The sequence below is a fragment of the Bubalus kerabau genome, chromosome 1 (assembly GCF_029407905.1).
Source record: "Bubalus kerabau isolate K-KA32 ecotype Philippines breed swamp buffalo chromosome 1, PCC_UOA_SB_1v2, whole genome shotgun sequence".
Classification (NCBI taxonomy): Eukaryota; Metazoa; Chordata; class Mammalia; order Artiodactyla; family Bovidae; genus Bubalus; species Bubalus kerabau.
The window spans coordinates 42,717,667-42,742,522 of NC_073624.1; positions in this window are offsets into that span (position 1 = coordinate 42,717,667).

The following is a 24,856-nucleotide window of genomic DNA, read 5'->3' on the forward strand; positions in this document are numbered from 1 at the left end:
ATGTAGCTGTTCCAGGTATGTTTCTTCTCTATATGGATAAGCTCTGGTGATGTCATTCACCAATTTTCTTTGACTTGTCTGCCCACTAAGGAAGGGGATTGGATGATCTTTACAGTGTCTTCACAGTGACTTGAATTGAATATTTCCATTTGAGCTCTAGCATGTTAGTTGGGATTATCAGAAGACAATTCCCAGATCTACAAAATGATGTTAGTACATTTGTCTTTCTTGCAAAAGCAGAATTGAATAAGAAAGTGATATTAAGTATGAAGAGTATAATTTGTGATATATTAGTGAGTGGGAAGGCAACAGTGGAATTTAGTTAGAGGGGGTGCAAACTCATTCAGTGTAATATGAATTTCCTCAAGAAGGGTGCCAATAACAGAACAGACCCAACTACTATATCTTTATAGAAGTAAAGGGTTTTGTTAGTGAAAGAAGCATAAAACAAGCAAGTGCTCCTAATGTTTGTTTGCACAGCATTCATTTTCATATGAACAATCACAAGCCTATTTCTGGGACAAGGAAATACATTTGTTTTATGTTATTCCTTAGGTGAAAAGCAGAGCTATGAGTATCTTTTGGCACATAAAGAATTCTTTGGCACATAAAGATAAAAAATGCATTATCTTTAATTCACTTGATAAACAGAAGAGTTTAAATTATAGAGCCTTGCAATTTCATTAAATATCAGTTGATGAATGCCAATTCTTCTGTGAGCTTATCTTCCTCCTCTTTTTTCTGTTAGAAAGCCTCTTTAATTTATCTTGTTAGGCTAACCAATGAAAATATATGACAAAACTGCTTGAGTTGAATTTCTGGAGTCCAGTGTTATATATTCCATTTTGTTAGCAAGTCATTTCTTTCCTTTAACAGAATTCATAGAATATTTGTGAATAATTTGTTTCACTCTTGTTTTTTAAAAGAGGGAGAGACCTGGAAAGGCAGATTTTTAATTTATTACTGAGCTTCTGAAATTTAATAAGAATTAAACAAGATGATTATTTGGAAAGTAATACACAAGTCAATGAGTTAAAAATAAATATTTTTGTTAATGATTATAACTGGTTCTACTAACACCTCCCTGCATAATGAGTTTTGGAGTGATTCCAAATGGCTTCCTTTAAGGTTAAAATAATTGCAATGCTATGCCAGCTTTCCAAATTTAAACAATTTATTAGCAATATTGATCTGAATTCAAATGAACTACAAGATAGAGTGTATCTACCAGTTTCCACTTAGGATGAACATACTTTAAAAGGGGCTATTTACCATTTGGGATAAATAACCATAACTCTATAGTATTAAAGGATTGATTTTAGTTCTATTTCCATTTTAAAACTATTTTTGTTTCAGAAGCTGCTTTTTAAAACTCAAATGAATATACTTAAAATACTGATCTAAAAAATTTCATTGAGATTATAACTTTAAAAAACATTCTTTCTATTTGTCTTTTTAATACAACATTGAAATTTTAGGATGCAAAAAGAGACTGAAGGCAACACACATGGCAAAGCCAAAAAGAGAACTTAAAGCCAAAATGGATAATATCACACACAGCTGCAAAGATTCCATAGTTCTAGCTGCAGCTAGATATGAAATTGAAAATGTTTCTATTTCAATTGTTTCCCATGCCCCTAATTTTCTTTTTTAAAAGTGTTTATTATAGAAAATGTACAATCTTTACAGATGTAGAGAGAACAGCATAATGAACCTGCGTGCTCAGCACCCAGCTTCACAAATCGTCAACAACTGTCCAGCCTCATTTCATCTGTTTCTACTCTCCCACCTCAATCCCACAGGGTTATTTTGCAGCAAACCTCAAACAACTTATCATCTTATAAGTATATGTGTTAGTATGAATTACTAAAAGAAAACTCTTAAAAAGTATAATCTAAACAGTTATTACTCTAAAATATTAATGATTTCTAAATATCACCATATATCCAGTAAATGATTAAATATCTCTAATAACTATTTCTCTAATAATTATCTTACAAAGGTTTTTTAACAGTTGTTTTGCTCAAATCAGAAATTAAATCAAATCAACACATTTAATTTCCTTGAGAAATCTCTTAAGTCGTTTTAGATCTATAGTTCCCCTTACTTCCTCTTGTTTTTTCCTTGCAGTATATTTATTGACATAACTGGGTCATTTTGTTTAGAGTTTCCCACATTCTGGATTTTGTTGATTGTTATGCCCAGGTTATAAGTTCACTTGTATTTTTGTTTCCTGTATTTACTATAAACTAAGGGACTAGATCTGATAGACAGAGTGCCTGATGAACTATGCATGGAGGTTCGTGACATTGTACAGGAGACAGGGATCAAGACCATCCCCATGGAAAAGAAATGCAAAAAAATGCAAAATGGCTGTCTGGGGAGGTCTTACAAATAGCTGTGAAAAGAAGAGAAGTGAAAAGCAATGGAGAAAAGGAAAGATACAAGCATCTGAATGCAGAGTTCAAAGAATAGCAAGGAGAGATAAGAAAGCCTTCCTCAGTGATCAATGCAAAGAAATAGAGGAAAACAACAGAATGGGAAAGACTGGAGATCTCTTCAAGAAAATTAGAGATACCAAAGGAACATTTCATGCAAAGATGGGCTCGATAAAGGACAGAAATGATATGGATCTAAAAGAAGCAGAAGATATTAAGAAGAGGTGGCAAGAATACACAGAAGAACTGTACAAAAAGGAGCTTCACAACCAAGACAATCACAATGGTGTGATCATTCACCTAGAGCCAGACATTCTGGAATGTGAAGTTAAGTGGGCCTTAGAAAACATCACTACGAACAAAGCTAGTGGAGGTGATGGGATTCCAATTGAGCTATTTCAATTCCTGGAAGATGATGCTGTAAAAGTGCTGCACTCAATATGCCAGCACATTTGGAAAACTCAGTAGTGGCCACAGGACTGGAAAAGGTCAGCTTTCATTCCAATCCCAAAGAAAGGCAATGCCAAAGAATGCTCAAACTACCGCACAATTGCCCCCATCTCACACGCTAGTAAAGTAATGCTCAAAATTCTCCAAGCCAGGCTTCAGCAATACGTGAACCATGAACTTCCAGATGTTCAAGCTGGTTTTAGAAAAGGCAGAGGAACCAGAGATGAAATTGCGAACATCTGCTGGATCATCGAAAAAGCAAGAGAGTTCCAGAAAAATATCTATTTCTGCTTTATTGACTATGCCAAAACCTTTGACTGTGTAGATCACAATAAACTGGAAAATTCTGAAAGAGATAGGAATATCAGACTACCTGACCTGCCTCTTGAGAAACCTGTATGCAGGTCAGGAAGCAGCAGTTAGAACTGGACATGGAACAACAGACTGGTTACAAATAGGAAAAGGAGTACATCAAGGCTGTATATTGTCACCCTGCTTATTTAACTTCTATGCAGAGTACATCATGAGAAACGCTGAGCTGGAAGAAGCACAAGCTGGAATCAAGATTGCCAGGAGAAATATCAACAACCTCAGATATGCAGATGACACCACCCTTATGGCAGAAAGTGAAGAGGAACTGAAAAGCCTCTTGATGAAAGTGAAAGAGGAGAGTGAAAAAGTTGGCTTAAAACTCAACATTCAGAAAAGTAAGATCATGGCCTCTGGTCCCATCACTTCATGGAAAATAGATGGGGAAACAGTGGAACAGTGTCAGACTTTATTATTTTGGGCTCCAAAATCACTGCAGATGGTGATTGCAGCCATGAAATTAAAAGATGCTTACTCCTTGAAAGGAAAGTTATGACCAACCTAGATAGCATATTCAAAAGCAGAGTTATTACTTTGCCAACAAAGATCCATCTACTCACTGCTATGGTTTTTCCAGTGGCCATGTATGGATGTGAGAGTTGGACTGTGAAGAAAGCTGAGCACTGAAGAATTGATGCTTTTGAACTGTGGTGTTGGAGAAGACTCTTGAGAGTCCCTTGGACTGCAAGGAAAGCCAACCAGTCCATCCTAAAGGAGATCAGTCCTAGGTGTTCATTGGAAGGACTGATGCTAAAGCTGAAACTCCAATACTTGTCCACCTCATGCGAAGAGTTGACTTATTGGAAAAGACCCTGATGCTGGGAGGGATTGAGGGTAGCAGTAGAAGGGGACAACAGAGGATGACATGGCTGGGTGGCATCACCAACTCGATGGATATGAGTTTGAGTGAATTCCGGGAGTTGGTGATGGACAGGGAGGCCTGGCGTGCTGTGATTCATGGGGTCACAAAGAGTCAGACATGACTGAGCAACTGAACTGAACTGAACTATAAACTCTAAGAGCCTAGACCTAGAGGCCTGGTCAGATCAGCGTCTGATTCCCCTCCACATCCCCACCCCCACCCCGGCCTGAGTGCTTTGTAAAAGGTTTATTGTACTTCCATCAGGAGAATATCTGCTTTTCTGCTTTGTGGCACCAAAATTGGTTCTTGTTTTGTCAGGCTGATCCATCTTAATCAGCCTTTGAATATTTTAGCAGCCATTGTGAATCATTGCCCTAGATCCATTATTTCAAAAGAAGAGAAATGTAACTTTTAAAATACATTTGTAAGAGGCAGGCTGTGGGTATGATGTGTGACAAAACTGTGCCATCTCCCTGTAAAGTCTGATCATCATAGGAGTCTTCACAAGGTTGGTAAGCACACAGCATTGGCCAAGACACTGTACAAAAGCAAGACTTACTGTGGGAGGATACAAGGATGACCCAGACTCAAAATGGAAAAAGCAATGGTCAAGCCTTCAGCACATGCTGTACTAATTGTAATTTTTAACAATAGCATTTGTAGGAGAAAGAATAGAGAAACACCACTGAAATATACCTATCCTGGCTTTCAGCCCATTTATCCATTGAGGCTTGAGAGTAGTGGGAAATAATAATCCCACTCCTTGACCCTCAACCTGATCACTGTTGACTTTCATTTTCCAACCCTGAAGGAATAGGGGGGAAAGGCCAAAATCAGGTGGCAAGGGTTGGGAAGGGCAATTCCACACCAATAGCTTTGGGTACCTACCATTCAACTGGATTTTAGTCACCTCATTTTTTAAACTAAACTTTGTATAATCTGTGAAAAAATCAAACTTAGTAGCTTTATGAAATGTTGGGGATGAATATGAATTCTTTAGAATCTGGCCTTAACTCATGGTAACATGCCTGCTACATTATAATTGATCTGTAGGAGCAAATGTAATGGCACACTATACTGGCATGTCAGTAAGGGTTTTCTTTGACTCCCTCTCAACTAATGAAGGAAAGTGCTGATCCCCTGGAGATTGTTGTGTTGGCCAGATATGTTAAACATGAACTTCATGATGACAATAGACTCCACACAGGCAAGCCATGTTGATTCCCAGAGTGATTTTGATAATGTGATAGATGAATGAAAACGTCTTCTGTGGAAGATTATTTGCCTCTGTGTGTGTGTGTGTAAGTTGTGTCAAAAACTAATGCAGCATGAAAAAAGCAAGAAAGAATTTCAACTGGATTAATAGATTTAGCTCTTCTGTGGTGGCTTTTTTTTTTAATATAAATTTGCTTATTTTAATTGGAGGCTAAATACTTTACAATATTGTGTTGGGTTTGCTGTACATTGACATGAATCCACCACTGGTGTACATGTGTTCCCCATCCTGAACCCCCCTCCCACTTCCCTCCATCTCTGGGTCATCCCAGTGCACCAGCCCCGAGCACCTTGTATAATGCATTGAACCTGGACTGTCGGTTCATTTCACATATGATATTATACATGTTTCAATGCCATTCTCCAAAACCATCCCACCCTCACCCTCTCCCACAGAGTCCAAAAGACTGTTCTATACATCTGTGTCCCTTTTGCTGTCTCGCATGTAGGGTTATCGTTACCATCTTTCTAGATTCCATATGTATGTGTTAATATACTGACTGCAGCCATGAAATTAAAAGATGCTTACTCCTTGGAAGGAAAGTTATAACCAACCTAGACAGCATATTCAAAAGCAGAGACATTACTTTGCCAACACAGGTCCATCTAAGTCAAGGCTATGGTTTTTCCTGTGGTCATGTATGGATGTGAGAGTTGAACTGTGAAGAAAGCTGAGCACCGAAGAATTGATGCTTTTGAAGTGTGGTGTTGGAGAAGCCTCTTGAGAGTCCCTTGGACTGCAAGGAGATCCAACCAGTCCATTCTAAAGGAGATCAGCCCTGGGTGTTCTTTGGAAGGACTGATGCTAAAGCTGAAACTCCAATACTTTGGCCACCTCATGCGAAGAGTTGACTGACTGGAAAAGACCCTGATGCTGGGAGGGATTGGGGGCAGGAGGAGAAGGGGACAACAGAGGATGAGATGGCTGGATGGCATCACCGACTCGATGGACATGAGTTTGAGTGAACTCCGGGAGTTGGTGATGGACAGGGAGGCCTGGCGTGCTGTGATTCATGGGGTTGCAAAGAGTCAGACACAACTAAGTGACTGAACTGAACTGAACTGAACTGATATTGTATTTAATTTTTAAAATTCTTTTCTTAAAGGGAGGCCAACATACAGCTACATTTGGTTTTTTAAGAGTTTGGAAAAAGAGATTTAACTTCCATTTCAGGTTTTTGTGCCCTGATTTCTCTCTTTCCCAGTTCTATTTATACATTGGAAGGCTTTAGAAGTCAGAGTCTCCCGCTACTTAGTAATTTCTCAAGGGAGGGACAACCATTTTTCTGTGTAAAGATTAATTACTAAGGACATGACTTTAAGTGCTCTGATTCTGTTATAACAAACAGAAAAGTAAATGCTTGTAAAAATGGAAATCCTGATTCATGGGCATTTTTCTTAATAAAAATGAACAATGGATGAGATAGATGCAAAAATGTCAATACAATAACTATAACTCTGTTGACCTAGAATGTTTTGCAAGTGACATGTGGGCTGTATTGAAGAGATTTTCCTTCAAGAGATTTTATAACCCCAGCTATGTCCTTAGATTTTGGAAGAGTAGGTAAATACAGCTGATTGTTGTTCAGTTGCTAGGTCATGTTTGACTCTTTGTGGAGTCCTCATGGACTATGGCATGCTAGTCTTTCCCATTCTTCACTATCTCCAGGACTTTGCTCAAATTCATGTCCATCAAGTCAGTAATGCCATCCACCCTCTATCAACACCACTCTCCTCCTGCCTTCAATCTTTCCCAGCATCAGGGTCTTTTCCAGTGAATCAGCTCTTCACATTAGGTGGCCAAAGCACTGGCACTTCAGCTTCAGCATCAGCACTTCCAAGGAATATGTGGGGTTTATTTCCCTTAGGATTGGCTGATTTGATCTCCGGGCTGTCCAAGGGATTTTCAAGACTCTTCTCCAGCACCACAATTAGAAACAATCAATTATTTGGCGCTCAGCCTTCTTTATGATCCAACTCTCACATTCATACACAACTACTGAAAAAACCATAGCTTTGACTATAGGGACCTGTAAAGGGAAAATAATGTCTCTTCTTTTTAATACACTGTCTCAGCTCAGTTCAGTTCAGTTACTCAGTCGTGTCAGGCTCTTTACAGCCCCATGGACTGCAGCATGCCAGGCTTCCCTGTCCATCACCAAATCCCAGCGCTTACTCGAACTCATGTCCGTTGAGTCAGTGATGCCATCCAACCATCCCATCCTCTGTCTCCCCTTCTCCTCCCACCTTCAATCTTTCCCAGCATCTGGGTCTTTTCCAATGAGTTAGTTCTTTGCATCAGGTGGCCAAAGTATTGGAGTTTCAGCGTCAGCATCAGTCCTTCCAGTGAATATTCAGGACTGGGATTCCCCTTTGGATAGATTGGCTGGATCTCCTTGCAGTCCAAGTGACTCTCAGAGTCTTTTCCAACACTACAGTTCAACAGCCTCAATTCTTTTGTGCTCAGCTTTCTTTATAGTCCAACTCTCACATCCATACCTGACTATTGAAAAAACAATAGCTTTCACTAGACGGACTTTGTTGGCAAAGGAACAACCAACCTACACAGCATATAAAAAAGCAGAGATATTATTTTGCCAAAAAAAATCCGTCTAGTCAAAGCTATGGTTTTTCCAGTAGTCACGAATGGATGTAAGAGTTGGACTATAAAGAAAACTGAGCTTAAAAGAATTGAGGCTTTTGAACTGTGGTGTTGGAGAAGACTTTTGAGAATCCCTTGGACTGTAAGGAAGTCCAACCAGTCCATCCTAAGGGAAATCAGTCCTGAATATTCATTGGAAGGACTGATGCTGACACTGAAACTCCAATACTTTGGCCACCTGATTCAAAGAACTGACTGATTTGAAAAGACCCTGATGCTGGGAAAGATTGAAAGCAGGAGAAGAAAGGGATAACAGAGGATGAGATGGTTGGGTGGTATCACCAACTCAATGGATATAAGTTTGAGTAGCCCCAGGAGTTGGTGATGGACAGGGAAGCCTGGCATGCTGCAGTCCATGGGGCTGCGAAGAGCCAGACACGACTGAGCAACTGAACTGAACTGAGGTTGGTCGTAGCTTGTCTTCCAAGGAGCAATGTCTTTTAATTTCATGTCTGTGGTCACAATCTGCAGTGATTTTGGAGCCCAAGAAAATAAAGTCTCACTGTTTCCATTGCTTTTCCATATATATGTCCCGAAGTGATAAGACCAGATGCCATGATCTTAGTTTTCTGAATGTTGAGGTTTAAGCTAAGTTTTTCACTCTCCTCTTTCACTTTCATCAAGAGGCTTTTTAGTTTTTCTTCGCTTTCTACCATAAGGGTGGTGTCATCTGCATATCTGAGGTTACTGATATTTCTCTAAGCAATCTTGATTCCTGCTTGTGCTTCACCCAGCCTGACATTTTGCATGATGCACTCTGCATAGAAGTTAATTAAGCAGGGTGACAATATACAGCCTTGACATACTCCTTTCCCAATTTGGAACCAGTCTGTTGTTCCATGTCCAGTTCTAACTGTTGCTTCTTGACCTGCAGACATCCTGGAATGTGAAGTCAAGTGGGCCTTAGGAAGGATCACTGTGAACAAAGCTAGTGGAGGTGATTGAATCCTGGTTGAGCTATTTCAAATCCTAAAAGATAATGCTGTGAAAGCACTGCACTCAATATGCCAGCAAATTTGGAAAACTCAGCAGTGGCCACAGGACTTGAAAACTTTTGTTTTCATTCCAATCCCAAAGAAAGGCAATGCCAAAGAATGTTCTAGCTACCACACAATTGCACTCATCTCACACACTAGCAAACGAATTGTCCAAATTCTCCAAGTCAGGCTTCAACAGTATGTGAACCATGAACTTCCAAATGTTCAAACTGGATTTAGAAAAGGCAGAGAAACCAGAGACCAAATTGCCAACATCCATTGGATCATTGAAAAAGCAAGAAAGTTCCAGAAAAGCATCTACTTACTTGTACTTTATTGACTACGCCAGAACCTTTGACTGTGTGGATCACAACAAACTGGAAAATTCTTAAAGAAATGGGAATACCATATCACCATACCTGCCTCCTGAGAAATATACTGTCTAGGTTTGTCATAGCTTTTCTTCCAAGGAGCAAGCGTCTTTTAATTTCTTCACTGCAGTTACCATCTACAGTGATTTGGAAGCCCAAGAAAATTAGATCTGCCACTGTTTCCATTTTTCCCCATCTCTTTGTGTTGAAGTGATGGAACTGGATCCCATGATCTTAGTTTTCTGAATGTTGAGTTTTAAGCCAGTTTTTTCACTCTTCTTTCACCTTCATCAAAAGGCTCTTTAGTTCACTTTCTGTCATTAGGGTGGTATCATCTGCATATCTGAGATTGTTGATATTTCTCCTGGAAATCTTGATTCCAGCTTGTAATTCATCCAGCCAGGCATTTCACAGGGTTTCTCTGGTAGCTCAGCTGGAAAAAAAAAATCCACTTGCAGTGCAGGAGACCCTGGTTCTAAATTCCCAGGTCAGAAAGATCTCCTGTAGAAGGGATAGGCCACCCAGCCCAGTATTCTTGGGTTTCCCTCGTGGCTAAGATGGTAAAGAATCCACCTGCAATGCTGGAGACCTGGGTTCAATCCCTGGGTTGAGAAGACATGAAGTACCCTTCATATAATTTAAATGAGCAGTGTAACAATATACAGCCTTAATGTACTCCCTTCCCAGTTTTGAACCAGTCCATTGTTCCATGTCCAGTTCTAACTGTTGCTTCTTGACCTGCATACAGGTTTCTCAGAAGGCAGGTAAGGTGGTCTGGTATTCCCATCTCTTTAAGAATTTTCCACAGTTTATTGTGATTCACACAGTCAAAGGCTTTATCGAGGTCAATATGCTAGATATGCTGTCTAGGTAGGTCGTAGCTTTTCTTCCATGGAGCAAGTGTCTTTATTTCATGCCTGCAATCACCAACTGCGGTGATTTTGGAGCACCCCCAAAAAAAGTCTCTGTTTCCATTTTTTCCCCATGAAGTGGGAAAACACTACTTGCCATGAAGTGATGGGACCAGATGATATGATCTTAGTTTTCTGAATGTTGAGTTTTAAGCCAGGTTTTTCACTGTCCTCTTTCACTTTCATCAAGAGGCTCTTTAGTTCCTCTTTGCTTTCTGCCATAAGGGTTGTGTCATCTGCATATCTGAGATTACTTATATTTCTCCTGGAAATCTTGATTCTAGCTTGTGCTTTGTCCTCCCTGGCATTTCACATGATGTGCTCTGCATATAAGTTAAATAAGCAGGGTAACAATCTACAACCTCGACGTACTCCTTTCCCAGTTTAAAACCAGTCTGTTGTTCCATGTCCAGTTCTAACTGTTGTTTCTTGAACTGCATACAGATTTCTCAGGAGGCAAATCAGGTGGTCTGGTGTTCCCATGTCTTTAAGAATTTCTGCAGTTTTTTTGTGATCCACACAGTCTAAGGCTTTGGTGTAGTCAACAAAGGAGAAGTAGATGTTTTTCTGACACTCTCTTGCTTTTTCAATTTTTCAACGGATGTTAGGAATTTGATGTCTGGTTCCTCTGCCTTTTCTAAATCCAGTTTGAACATCTGAAAGTTCACATTTTACTTACCGTTGAAGCCTGACTTGGAGAATTTTGAGCATTCCTTAGCTAGTGTGTGAGATGAGTGCAATTGTGCTATAGTTTGAACATTCTTTGGCATTGCCTTTCTTTGGGATTGGAATGAAAACTGACCTTTTCCAGTCCTATGGCCACTGCTGAGTTTTCCAAATTAGCTGGCATATTGAGTGCAGTGCTTTCACAGCATTATCTTTTAGGATTTGAAATAGCTCAACCAGGATTTGATCACCTCCACTAGCTTTGTTCACAGTGATCCTTCCTAAGGCCCATTTGACTTCTCATTCCAGGATGTCTGGCTCTAAGAGAGTGATCACACCATGGTGGTGATATGGGTCATGAAGATCTTTTTTGTGTAGTTTTCTGTGTATTCTTGCCTCCTCTTATTAAAACTTTCTGCTTCTGTTAGAATAATACCATTTTTGTCCTTTCTTGTGCCTGTCTTTGCATGTAATGTTCCCTTGGTATCTTCAATTTTATTGAACAGATCTCTAGTTTTTCCCAGTCTATTTCTTTCCCTTATTTATTTGCATTGATCACTGAGGAATTCTTTTTTACCTCTCCTTGCTATTTTTTGGGACTCTGCATTCAAATGAGTATATCTTTCCTTTTCTCATTTGCCTTTTGCTTCTCTTCTTTTCTCAGTTGTTTGTAAGACCTACTCAGACAACCATTTTGCTTGCCTTTTTGCATTTCTTTTTCTTGGGGATGGTCTTGATCACTGTCTCCTGTACAGTGTCATGAGCCTCCATCCATAGTTCCTCAGTCAGTCTATCAGATCTAGTCTTTGAATCTATTTGTCAATTCCACTTTATAATCATAAGAGATTTGATTTAGGTCATACCTAAATGGTCTAGTGGTTTTCCATACTTTCTTCAATTTAAGTCTGAATTTGACTTTCTTCAATTTAAGTCTGAATTTAAGGAGTTCATAATTGGAGCCACGGTCAGCTCCTGGTCTTGTTTTTGTGGACTGTATAGAGCTTCTCCATCTTGGCTGCAAAGAATATAATCAATCTGATTTCGGTATTGACTATCTTGTGATGTCCATGTGTAGAGTCTTCTCTTGTGTTCTTGGAAGAGGGTGTTTGCTATGACCAGTGTGTTTTCTTGGCAAAACTATGTTTTCCTTTGCCATGCTTCATTTTGTACTCCAAGGCCAAATTTGCCAGTAAATATGTATAGTTGTATTGAAAAAGTGAAAGTGCTAGTTGCTCAGCCGTGTTTCACTCTTTGTGACCCCATGGTCTGTAGCCCACCAGGCTTCTCCAGCCATTGAATTTTCAGGCAAGAATACTGGAATGGGTAGTCATTCCCTTCTCCAGGACATCTTATATTTGTATTAGGTTCTTCCCTTAGAGTTCAGTTGGTAAAGAATCTGCCTGCAGTGCAGAAGACCCCGGTTCAATTACTGAGTTGGTAAGATCCCCTGAAGTGGGATAAGCTACCCATTTCAGTATTCTTGGGCTTCCCTTGTAGCTCAGTTGGTAAAGAATCTGCTTGCAACCCAGGATACCTGGGTTCAATCCCTGGGTTGGGAAGATCCCCAGGAGAAGAGAACAGTTACCCACTCCAGTGTTCTGGCCTGGGGAATTCGATGGACTATATGGTCCATGGGGGTCACAAAGAGTCGGACGTGACTGAGTGACTTACACTTTCACCTTTCTTTTCTTTCATCTATATAATGAGGAGTGAATGGTAATTCACTCCAGTAGTCTACCTGGATAACCCCAGGGACTGAGGAACCTGGTTGGCTACAGTTCATGGGGTTGCACATGAACTGCTTCAGGCACAACTGAAGTGACTTAGCACAGCAGCATATATATATAATATATGTGAAGCATTTACTTATATAAATATTAATAATATTTATATAAATTTTAAGCATGTATTTATATAAATATGTTATGCTAAAATAATATTAACTGTTAATATTTATATAAATATTAAAATAAATATTATTTATGTATATTTACATAATGTGTGTCAGGTGTTGTCTCATACTGTGAAGTAGTCAGGAAAGACCATGAATATAAGGTAATATTTGAGCAATGCCATGAAGAAAGTAAGGGAATGAGCCATGTAACTACCTGGGGAAGAACATCTCAGAAAAAAAGCGAGTGGCAGAGCCATGAGGAAAGTGTACATAGAACAGCAAGGAGGCTGACTTGGCTGGAACAGCGTGGGGCAAAAGTAGAGCCATTTAAAATGATATCAGATGTGAGGGAGCATTTGTCCATGTGTGTATCTGTGTATGTGAGTGTATAAGATCAAACCTCTGTCCTTTTTGTTTCATTGAGTTTTATTAATGAAGCCTGGGGTACTTTTCAATGATAATTGTTTACTCTGCACAACTTTACATAATATATAACTACAGTCAGCTTTATAGTAGAGATAATGTGACCCCATGCATCTGACCCATGGTTGATCAACCCCTCTTAATGACATAGCAAAGAGATGATTCATTTGCGACAAAAAAAAAAAAAAATTCAATATGTTTGTTGGCCATCTGCATGTCTTCTTTAGAGAAATGTCTGTTTAGGTCTTCCACCCATTTTTTGATTGAGCTGTTTGTTTTTCTGCTATCGAGCTTCATGAAGTGAAAATGAAAGTCACTCAGTCATGTCCAACTCTTTGCCACCCCATGGATGATACTGTCCATGGAATTATCCAGGCCAGAATACTGGAGTGGGTAGCTGTTCCCTTCAGGGGATCTTCCCAACCAGGAGATTGAACCCAGGTCTCCGGCATTGCAGGCAGATTCTTTACCAACTGACCCTCAAGGGGAGCCCATCAAGCTTCATGAGCTGTTTGTAAATTTTGAAGATTAAATCTTCATCGGTTTTTTCATTTGCAATTATTTTCTCCCATTCTGAGGGTTGTCTTTTCATCGTGTTTATATTTTCTTCTGCTTTTAAGTTTAATTAGGCTTCACTTATTTATTTATGCTTTTATTTCTATTACTCTAGGAGGGGGGTCAAAGAAGATCTTACAATGATTTATGCCAAAGAGTGTTCTGCCCATGTTTTCCTCAAAGAGTTTTACAGTTTCTGGCCTTACATTTTAGTTCTTTAATCCATTCTGAATTTATTTTTGTGTATGGTGTTAGGAAGTATCCCAATTTCATTCTTTTACATGTAGCTGTCCAGTTTTTCCGCACCACTTATTGAAGAGGCTGTCTTTTCTCCATTATATATTCTTGCCTCCTTTGTCAAAGATAAAGTGCCCACAGGTGGGTTGATTTACCTCTGTGCCTTCTATCTTGTTCCATTGGTGTATATTTCTGCTTTTGTGCCAGTGCCATACTGTCTTGATGACTGTAGCTTTGCAGTATAGTCTGAAGTCAGAAAGGTTGATTCTTCCAGCTCTGTTTTTCTGTCTTAAGACTGCTTTGGCTATTCAGGGTTTTTTGTGTTTCCATACAAATTTTAAAATTGTTTGTTCTAGTTCTGTGAAAATTGCCATTGGTAATTTGACAGGGATTACATTGATACTGTAGATTGCTCAAACCTCTGTCTTTTTAAGCTTCATTTATTCTGTCCTCTCTTGCCATGTTTCTTTCCACTTGGCTTCTCTGTTGAAAGTCAAGCAGTTCTGTCAGGGGAAAGAGGTCATGGAAGATGGAGACTACAGAAAAAGAATTCGGATTCTGCAGATGCTTCTGAATGTGTTTGCAAAGATGGGATGGGGATAGATAGGAAAAATATACTTTGAGTCAATTAAGAGCCTACAAGACATGCAAATCTTTCCTTTACTAATGTTGGTTTTGGTGCATTTTTATGTTTGCAATCTTGTCTTTTTCAGCTTACAAACATCTTGTTCTGCCATTCTACCTTGCTAAGAGTCAGGGAAGTGAGTGACTGAATATTCTATCCTGCTATGATTATCTTTAATGCTTCATTTCTTCACTTATATTTAAACTACATATTATAAAGCTACAGAGCAAGACATTTAAGAAATAAAACACCAATTAAAATAAAATCCCTGGTGCATTATCTTCCCCTTCCCTAAATTCCACCCTCCCAGGACAGGATAGAATATTTGCTTTTGTATATTTTTACAGTTAATAAAGCAAACACAAACTCTGTATGCTTAAGAAGTAAATTGAGAGACACTGATGTATAGAACAATCTTATGGACTCTGTGAGAGAGGGAGAGGGTGGGAAGATTTGGGAGAATGGCATTGAAACATGTAAAATATCATGTATGAAACAAGTTGCCAGTCCAGGTTCGATGCACAATACTGGATGCTTGGGGCTGGTGCACTGGGAAGACCCAGAGGGATGGAATGGGGAGGGAGGAGGGAGGAGGGTTCAGGATGGGGAACACATGTATACCTGTGGCAGATTCATTTTGATATTTGGCAAAACTAATACAATTATGTAAAGTTTAAAAATAAAATAAAATTTAAAAAAAAAAAGAAGAAGTAAATTGAATTAGATACTGTTCAGGTTGCAGAGTATTTTAGGACACTTCAACATCAGGAGGATTTGTATAAATATATGATGCAGAGCATATATTTAGGGGTGTTTTTTGCAACATTTTTAAAAAATTATTTAATTCAGTTCATCCAACAGTTTTTTTGTTGAACACCTATATCTCATGTCTTCTTATGTGACACTTCAAATCACAACATTGCATCACAAATAAGAAAAAGATGAAACAAGGACTGGATTTAGAAACCCATGGTTATAAGAATCCTAAAAGGAAATAGGTCCAGTAGAGTGTACATCAAGTGACCAATGATGTTGGCTACTGAGTAGTATCCCTACTAAAAAGCTATGGGGCCATGGGCATAGCTCTGTTATGCACACCACAGCCTCATATCATTGAATGTTACCCTAAAGGGCTCTCCTTATGGACCCAGCCAGATATTTCTTAAACCTGTAAACTAGCCATGGCTGAGTAGTACTATGAGAAGTGACTTAACTAAATGTAGAAACAAAGGCATCTCTGGTATCTTACTATTGTATTATTGCTGCCATCTGGGTCTAAACACAGAAATATTGTTGTTTTTGTTTGTTTGACAGAGCATAGATTTTTTTAATTTGTCAAAATTGTTTCCATAATTGAGGAAAAAGAGTCAAAAGTCAGAATTCAAGGTTTTGTTATCCTAGGGAAATAATCACAAGATGAAGCTAGACATAAATTGTAGTTGCCTGTTTTTTCATAGCCTAAGAAACTTTGGCTTGAGTGGTAGTTTATTATTTGTCAGAAAAAAATATGTCAGTTTGTATCTCAGAGAAATGTGGCCTTTGTTACCTAATATAGAATTTGGTCCATCCTGTGCCTCTTCATCATCTACTCCTACTCCTCACAACCTTGTGCACTCAGGCTGAGTTAATTTTACGTGATGGAGAGATCAATTTAGAAATTCAGCATTGAAATAATTCCTTTGTCAATAATGATTTTAAAATGATTTTTAAATGAACTAATTTTCTCTCAACACTGTGATTAGGATAATCACTCTGTTTGAATGTATACAGTAGAGTTAAAGGATATTTAAGCAGTGAAGGTTAATTATTCTATTTTCTTCTATGAGTAGTTAATGTTTATATCCCTGTAGGATATCAGGATATATGCACTTGGGTTTTACTTTATGACTCTTGAAGATTCAAGTTGAACTATGTATACTGGCTTGTAATAAATAGAGACATTAATCAGGAAAATAACCAGTTACCATTTGATTATTTAAGAGAATTAATTCCATCATCTATTTTTTATAGTCTTTATTTCTGAAGTCTTCTAATGTGGTTTCCCAGCACAAAAAGAAATATCACTGAATTTTATTTGTGAGTAATTTATTTGGTATGGGTTTTTCATTATGTTCTCACAAGTTATCTTCAGAATTGGGGTTATTTTACTATTATTTTACAATCATGTGATATACTTGGAAATGAAGACCCTTGAGTGGAGTTGATAGGGGGAGAGACCTGACTTGCCTTATAATGACAAGATGTCTTCTGCATTTGATACGAATGCAGTGGAAACTCCCTCTGTTTCAGGGTGATTTGAGGTAGTTTTCCTAATAGAAGTTTCTATCTGTCCCAATCTGCCCATGCATCCATCTATCTTCTCCTATATCAGTCTCCTCATTTTTTGAGGAATTTTCTGGTTCACAAGGGGAGAAATCTGTAGCATGACGAGTGACAACTTGGTGAAAATGGAGGGGTAGGGAGAGAGAGAGCTAATATTTCTCCTCACTGTGGGAGGTGGCTATGTTCATCTGAGGGATGAAATGCCTGTTCTCAGCCTTGCTCTTGATTATCTTCCATACCACTCCTCAATCAAGATAGTCACTGAAATAACACAAAAGATACCTTACAGAAAAACAGAGATTATCAAACAAACCTCTCTCTTTCTCTCAACATACCCACATCCCAACAAAAAATAAAAATAGAATTTGAGCCACTATTAGTTATCTTATTACTGTGTAACAAATTACCACACACTTAGGTTACAACAATCTACATTTATTACCTCACAGTTTCTGTAGTTTAGAAGTCCAGGTATTGGCTTAGCTGGATCCTCTGCAAGGATACAACCAAGGTGTTCGCCAGGGCTGGGTTCTCATCTAGAGGCTTGACTGGAGATTGATCCACTTCCAAACTCATTCAGTTCTTGGCAGAATTCATCTCCTTGTATCTTTAGGATGGGATCCCTGGCTTCTTGCTAGCTATCAGCTAGGGGTCACTTTCAGCTCCTAGAGGAACTATAGTTCATGGTCCTTGCTACATGGCCCTCTCCATAAGCCATCTCACAACAGGCAGCTTACTTCTTCAAAACCTGAAAGGGAGAAAGTCTCTAATATCTGTCAGCTGGCAAGATGGAGACGTTGTAATCACAGGAGTGATTTTCTCAGTTTTGCCATAACCTAATGGCTGCTGCTGCTGCTGTGTCGCTTCAGTCATGTCTGACTCTGTGCAACCCCATAGACGGCAGCCCATCAGGCTTCCCCATCCCTGGGATTCTCCAGGCAAGAACGCTGGAGTGAGTTGCCATTTCCTTCTCCGATGCATGAAAGTGAAAAGTGAAAGTGAAGTCGCTCAGTCGTGTCCAACTCTTAGCGACCCCATGGACTGCAGCCTACCAGGCTCCTCTGTCCATGGGATTTTCCAGGCAAGAGTACTGGAGTGGGGTGCCATTGCCTTCTCCACAACCTAATGGCTAAAATCAAGTTAAGCTCCCATGCCATGGAAGGAAATTGCACAAAGACATCAATCACAAGAGACAGGAATCATGGGCCCACCTTAGAACCTGTCTACCAAACTACTGTGTAATGATTATTTCATTATATCTCATCTCATTCCAAAACAGATGTGGACTAAATTATGGATATACAGTACAGTACAGAGACAACTGCACTGATATAAATGAGCGGCAAACCAGAAGGCATTTTGCATCTAGCTCAGCTGTATCTAAGGTCAAGTGATTTTGCAGTGTATAGAACACTTTGTAATACATTTGCAAATCCCAGAAAGAACAATCATGGAATTTTGGGGAATACGCATCATGTCTTAGTATAGAAACCCTGAATACTCATTGGAAGGATGGATGCTGAAGCTGAAGCTCTGATATTTTGGCCACCTGATGTGAACAGTCGACTTAATGGAACAGGCCCTGACACTGGCAAAGATTGAAGGTAAAAGGCGAAGAGGGTGACAGAGAATAAGATGATTGGATGGCATCACTGACTTAACGGACATGAGTTTGAGCAAACTCTGGGAGATAGCAAAGGACAGGGAAGCCTGGTGTGCTGTAGTTCATGGGGTCACAAAGAATTGGACATGACTTAGTGACTGAACAACAGCAACAACTTAGTATACAAAATATAAAATAAAGTTGAACTTAGAGAATGAAGATTGTATGGGATAGTTAATGGCACTATACCAATGCCAATCATTTTTTCCCTCTAGATCACATTTCACTTTTCATTTTCTACTCTCCTCAGACACAATGTTCTCCATCCTCCTCCTGATCTTATTACATTAAAATCCTCTTCATTCTGGCCATTTACTTCCCGTGCGAGCATATTCTGCGTTGAGACCACAGCGATCGTTGATAGATGTGCTGACCATATACCACCCTGGTCTGTCCATCTCTGACCACTAGTGAGTGCCCTGGGCATGGTCATTGTCACTCTGTGTCCCTGGCTTCAGTGTTACCACAGCCTCAGCTGGTTCAGCCTCTTCTCACTACTCTGAACTGAGTCCTAGCTCTGCCACCTGTTTACTTATGATAACTTTCTGCTACTTTCTCAGTTTCATTTTCCAGATCTGTATCTGTGGCCAACTTTGGTGTTTAGGTTGTGTTCTAAAGGTGAAATTTGTGTTACATTATTTTAACAGTGTTTAAAAATGAGCTTACTGATTTATTTGACATGGTGTTTAAAAATATAGAATTAAGATTTGTACATTACCTTAAAATGAAACATGTTTAAAGGACCATTCCTACTGTTAATGCCTTATCTCAATTATTTTTATATCTCATATACATTGATGTTATTTCTTTTTATATAGAATGCAAATTGTGACTCACATCCTGTGATTATAATTTTATTTGATCTCTCTTTAAATTTATGACCACCTGCTTCAAGTGGGCCCTTGGAGCTGCCATGTGATCCTACTCATTTCTTTGCCAATTCACTGTCTCATTTTATAGATAATTATTTCACACCTCCATCTCGCACTTCAAACTTCCAATTCCTCCTTCCACATTACTCTTAGCTGATGACTGTGCTTTCTATTTCTCTGAGAAAATAGAAAACACAAAAACCGACCATACACATACATCTCCCAACTTACCCTGTGTAGACTCTGCATTCTCTCCCTTTGTTGTGGGCAAACTGTCCACGTTCTTCCATTTTACACCAGACCCTTTCCCCTGTTATCTACTCAGAAATATCATTTCAGCAATTGCCACTCTTTCTATTGCATCACCCATTTTTCTCACTCTACTGAATTATTCTCTCATTCATTCTTACTCAATACTCAGTTATTCTTGTGCATAATCATTACATAGTCATGCTGCAATATCTCCCATCTAAAAATTCTCCCTTGCTCCCACATGTCCCTACAGCCAGTACCTCATGTCTCTTCTCTTTGCTCACACACCTGTCCTCTGTTCTCTCTGAATCCTCTCTTGTCAGTCTTCCAAATGCATCACTTCAGCCCATTTCAGCTCTTGTCAAAGTGTCCAGGGATTTCCCCATTTTCTAACCTACTGGTCAATTCTAAGTCCTCATCTTGCTAGACCTATGCAATATTTGACAGAAGTGCTGCCCCTTCTTCTCTCCTTGGCTGCACTCCCTCTTAGTTCTCTCCTCACCTCATGGTCCACTTCCAGTTTCGTTTACTGGCTCCTCTTCTTTTATGTTTCCTCTAAATGTTGAAGTACTCCAAGTTCCATCCTTGGAATTCTTACTTCTCTATTGACATTCTTTTGATCCTGTTCAGTCTCCTGACTTTAAACAACATCTATACACTTTCAAATACAAAATTATATCTCTGGCTTGAATTTCTCCTTGAACTACACATTTATATGCCCAAATAACTTCCTGACATCTCTGAATGGATATCTAAAGAGCATCTCACACACATATCCAGAGCACATATTCTGATTCCTAATATCATCAAACCAAGCTTTTGGAAACTCTGTAAATAATAAGCTCATTATTTTAGTTCCTTAGGCCAAAAATTTGCCATCATCTATACTCCTATTTCTCTTACAACCATATACTATTGATGGGTTGATGCTGAACCATGAAAGACGCCAGTATTCTTGGCCTCCGGAGGAGAATTCAATCCAGGGCCAGAAATGAGGTTTGATGGCTCAGAGCTTTTGTGTAATAGACTGATTAAAGTATAAAAGGGATAGAGAAAGCGTCTGACATAGACATCAGAAGGGGGCAGAAAGAGTACCCCCTCGCTAGAGTTAGCAAAGGAGTTATATACCTTATAATTAGTTTTTCAGTTCAGTTCAGTTCAGTCACTCAGTCGTGTCCGACTCTTGCAACCCCATGAATTGCAGCACGCCAGGCCTCCGTGTCCTACACCAACTCCCAAAGTTCACTCAGACTCACGTCCATCAAGTCGGTGATGCCATCCAGCCATCTCATCCTCTGTCGTCCCTTTCTCCTCCTGCCCCCAATCCCTCCCAGCATCAGAGTCTTTTCCAATGAGTCAACTCTTCGCATGAGGTGGCCAAAATACTAGACTTTCAGCTTTAGCATCATTCCTTCCAAAGAACACCCAGGACTGATCTCCTTCAGAATGGACTAGTTGGATCTCCTTGCAGTCCAAGGGACTCTCAAGAGTCTTCTCCAACACCACACTTAAAAAGCATCAATTCTTTGGTGCTCAGCTTTTTTCACAGTCCAACTCTCACATCCATACATGACCACTAGAAAAACCACAGCCTTGGCTAGATGGACCTTTGTTGGCAAAGTAAAGTCTCTGCTTTTCAATATGCTGTGTAGGTTGGTCATAACTTTCCTTCCAAGGAGTAAGCGTCTTTTAATTTCATGGCTGCAATCACCATCTGCAGTGATTTTGGAGCCCCCCCCCCCAAAATAAAGTCTGCCACTGTTTCCACTGTTTCCCCATCTATTTCCCATGAAGTGAAGGGACTGGATGCCATGATCTTCATTTTCTGAAAGTTGAGCTTTAAGCCTACTTTTTCACTCTCCTCTTTCACTTTCATCAAGAGGCTTTTTTAGTTCCTCTTCACTTTCTGCCATAAGGGTGGTGTCATCTGCATATCTGAGGTTATTGATATTTCTCCTGGCAATCTTGATTCCAGCTTGTGTTTCTTCCAGCCTAGAGTTTCTCATGATGTACTCTGCATAGAAGTTAAATAAGCAGGGTGACAATATACAGCCTTGACGTACTCCTTTTCCTATTTGGAACCAGTCTGTTGTTCCATGTCCAGTTCTAACTGTTGTTTCCTGACCTGCATATAGCTTTCTAAAGAAAAGCATAAAGCTCTTCTAAAGGCAGGTCAGGTGGTCTGGTATGCCCATCTCTTTCAGAATTTTCCACAGTTTATTGTGATCCACACAGTCAAAGGCTTTGGCATGGTCAATAAAGCAGAAATAGATGTTTTTCTGGAACTCTCTTGCTTTTTCCATGATCCAGCAGATATTGGCAATTTGATCTCTGGTTCCTCTGCCTTTTCTAAAACCAGCTTGAACATCTGGAAGTTCACGGTTCACGTATTGCTGAAGCCTGGCTTGGAGAATTTTGAGCATTACTTTACTAGCATGTGAGATGAGTGCAATTGTGCGGTAGTTTGAGCATTCTTTGGCATTGCCTTTCTTTGGGATTGGAATGAAAACTGACCTTTTGCAGTCCTGTGGCCACTGCTGAGTTTTCCAAATTTGCTGGCATATTGAGTGCAGCACTTTCACAGCATCATCTTTCAGGTTTTGAAGTAGCTCAACTGGAATTCCATCACCTCCACTAGCTTTGTTCATAGTGGTGCTTTCTAAGGCCCACTTGACTTCACATTCCAGGATGTCTGGCTCTGGGTGAGTGATCACATCATCATTATTATCTTGACTGTGAAGATCATTTTTGTACAGTTCTGCATATTCTTGCTACCTCTTCTTAATATCCTCTGCTTCTGTTAGGTCCATACCATTTCTGTCCTTTATCGAGCCCATCTTTGCATGAAATGTTCCCTTGGTATCTCTAATTTTCTTGAGATTTCTAGCCTTTCCCATTCTCTTTTTTTCCTCTATTTCTTTGCACTGATTGCTGAGGAAGGCTTTCTTATCTCTCCTTGCTGTTCTTTGGAACTCTGCATTCAGATGCTTATATCTTTCCTTTTCTCCTTTGCTTTTTGCTTCTCTTCTTTTCACAGCTATTTGTAAGGCCTCCCCAGACAGCCATTTTGCTTTTTTGCATTTCTTTTCCATGGGGATGGTCTTGATACCTGTCTCCTGTACAATGTCACGAACCTCCATCCCTAGTTCATCAGCCACTCTATCTATCAGATCTAGTCCTTTAAATCTATTTCTCACTTCCACTGTAGAATCATAAGGGATTTGATTTAGGTCATACCTGAATGGTCTAGTGGTTTTCCCTACTTTCTTCAATTTAAGTCTGAATTTGGCAATAAGGACTTCATGATCTGAGCCACAGTCAACTCCCAGTCTTATTTTTGCTGACTGTATAGAGCTTCTCCATCTTTGGCTGCAAATAATATAATCAATCTGATTTCAGTGTTGACCATCTGGTGATATCCATGTGTAGAGTCTTCTCTTGTGTTGTTAGAAGAGGGTGTTTGCTATGACCAATGAGTTCTCGTGGCAAAACTCTATTAGCATTTGCTCTGCTTCATTCTGTATTCCAAGGCCAAATTTGCCTTCAACTCCAGGTGTTTCTTGACTTCCTACTTTTGCATTCCAGTCCCCTATAATTAAAAGGCCATCTTTTTTGGGTGTTTTTTGGGGCGGCGGCCGAGAGGAGCAACCCCACGTCCAAGGGGTGGTGGCTGTGCGGGCACAGAAGGGCCGAGAGGAGCTACTCCACGTTCAAGGTCAGTAGGGGCTGTGGTGAGGAGATACCCCTTGTCCAAGGTAAGAGAAACCCAAGTAAGATGGTAGGTATTGTGAGAGGGCATCAGAGGGCAGACACACTAAAACCATAATCACAGAAAACTAGTCAATCTAATCACACTAGGACCACAGCCTTATCTAACTCAATGAAACTAAGCCATGCCATGTGGGGCCACCCAAGACCAGCAAGTCATGGTGGAGAGGTCTGACAGAATGTGTTCCACTGGAGAAGGGAATGGCAAACCACTTCAGTATTCTTGCCTTGAGAACCCCATGAACAGTATGAAAAGGCAAAATGATAGGATACTGAAAGAAGAACTCCCCAGGTCGGTAGGTGCCCAATATGCTACTGGAGATCAGTGGAGAAATGACTCCAGAAAGAATGAAGGGATGGAGCCAAAGCAAAAACAATACCCAGTTGTGGATATGACTGGTGATAGAAGCAAGGTCTGATGCTGTAAAGAGCAATATTGCATAGGAACCTGAAATGTTAGGTCAATGGATTAAGGCAAATTGGAAGTGGTCAAACAGGAGATGGCAAGAGTGAATGTCGACATTCTAGGAATCAGCGAACTAAAATGGACTGGAATGGGTGAATTTAACTCAGATGACCATTATATCTACTACTGCGGGCAGCAATCCCTTAGAAGAAATGGAGTAGCCATGATGGTCAACAAAAGAGTCCAAAATACAGTACTTGGATGCAATCTCAAAATGACAGAATGATCTCTGTTCGTTTCCAAGACAAACCATTCAATAATTAGTTATTACAATGAATCAAAAGAATGTCTGGAGGTTGTAAAGATCTTACTATACCCACTCCCATAATTTACATTTTAAAATAACAGGATTAGCCAGAAGATTTTCAGGAAAAAGAAACTGTCCTCAAGCAGGATACATTGTTGTTATATAATCCTTAGTACAGAGTTTAAACTGAGTTGTTTGTTGTGTAATCATCAGTTCCAGGCTTAAAGATAAAACGTTTTATGTGACTAAGACTAAGGAAGATCATGGCATCTGGTCCCATCATTTCATGGGAAATAGATGGGGAAACAGTGTCAGACTTTATTTTGGGGGGCTCCAAACTCACTGCAGATGGTGATTGCAGCCATGAAATTAAAAGATGCTTACTCCTTGGAAGGAGGGTTATGACCAACGTAGATGGCATATTCAAAAGCAGAGACATTACTTTGCCAACAAAGGTCCATCTAGTCAAGGCTATGGTTTTTCCAGTGGTTATGTATGGATGTGAGAGTTGAACTGTGAAGAAGGCTGAGCACCGAAGAATTGATGCTTTT